This window comes from Glossina fuscipes, unplaced genomic scaffold, assembly GCF_014805625.2.
Source record: "Glossina fuscipes isolate IAEA_lab_2018 unplaced genomic scaffold, Yale_Gfus_2 61185, whole genome shotgun sequence".
In the NCBI taxonomy this organism is placed as follows: domain Eukaryota; kingdom Metazoa; phylum Arthropoda; class Insecta; order Diptera; family Glossinidae; genus Glossina; species Glossina fuscipes.
Genome location: NW_024003416.1, coordinates 447,270 through 448,453, shown reverse-complemented (window position 1 = coordinate 448,453; position 1,184 = coordinate 447,270). Strand labels below are relative to the sequence as shown.

The following is a 1,184-nucleotide window of genomic DNA, read 5'->3' as shown; positions in this document are numbered from 1 at the left end:
CATATAGGTCTGGGACCTAGTGCAGGTAATAATGAAATTTACAAATTAGAATACTTCAATCATGCTCTTGTTAATGTTAAAGGTTCTTTAAAAACCAGAGACATCACCCAAATTCTTGGCACCGACCCGTGCAGACTTATAGTGCAAAACAAGTCAAATGCCTGAAATGTGGCTTGGATCGCATAACTGAATCCTTCACCAAAAATGACGACACCCTCTCAAAATGTGTAAACTGCCCAAAACGTTATAAAGTTAATCTTATACACTATCGGCTTCTTAAAAAGAAACTTCAGACGCAGATCAACGCATGATAAGCTTAGTAGTAATTTTCCTCGCAATCAAGAAGACTTCTATTTGGTTAATAAATAACACTTAATTCAAAACAATACTAATACAACAAATGCTAATAATAAGGTTTGTAATTACCAATACGTAGATATATTTGGAAAACCCTAATTATTTTTAAAAAACTGAGGTTTGATTGATAAGCAGGTTAAGGTGACTAAAACTACTTATTCATACGATGACGCTCTTAGTGTCTCAAATTTCCGAATCGCTATATACAATATCAATGACCTTTTAAATCTCAACAACGAATTAGAAATTTTGCTTCATAAACATTTTATCGACATTCTTTATATCAGAGTTTGTTCACAAATCGTTCTCACTTGTAAACCAATGAATGTAATTTAATAACTGTACATCGTACTAACTAATTTATGACAACGATGGCCTCAATTTTGGCCATGCTCCATTAATTGTCACCTTTAACACGACACTTCATAACCTCTCAGTTAAACATAATGTCGTTAACTGTAAAAGGGATATTGGGACTTAGAGATTGATTGAACGACAATTTATACCTTAAAAAGAGTGTGCGAAGCTTTTCTCAAATTGACGAATTTATCTAGAAGAAGCCTCTCAGCCTAATGACTTTTGTAAGACTTCAACCACAGAAAAAATGTTGAGATGGTTTGGGCTATAATGCATATATCGGTTGCTGAAACAAAGGGAGAAGTTATTAAAATAGATATTGCAAAAATGTCCTAGTAATGATTGCATAAATGGTTTACCAACTAAGGCTTTTACCTTCATAAGATTACTTTTAAGGATTTAAAACTTTACAAACCAATGGAAATGCGCAGAAATAATGTAGCTAAACCATATAAACCAGAAAATGTTGC

At 32.9% G+C, this 1,184-nt stretch overlaps 1 long non-coding RNA gene across 1 annotated transcript in view; it reads left to right on the top strand.

Annotated features, from left to right (window-relative positions):
* Positions 1–309, top strand: part of LOC119643527 — a 5,013-nt gene extending 4,704 nt beyond the window's left edge. The window contains exon 5 of the long non-coding RNA XR_005248312.1: positions 83–309. This is a non-coding gene — a long non-coding RNA (uncharacterized LOC119643527). The remainder of the gene's footprint in view (positions 1–82) is intronic.
* The last annotated feature ends 875 nt before the right edge of the window (positions 310–1,184 follow it).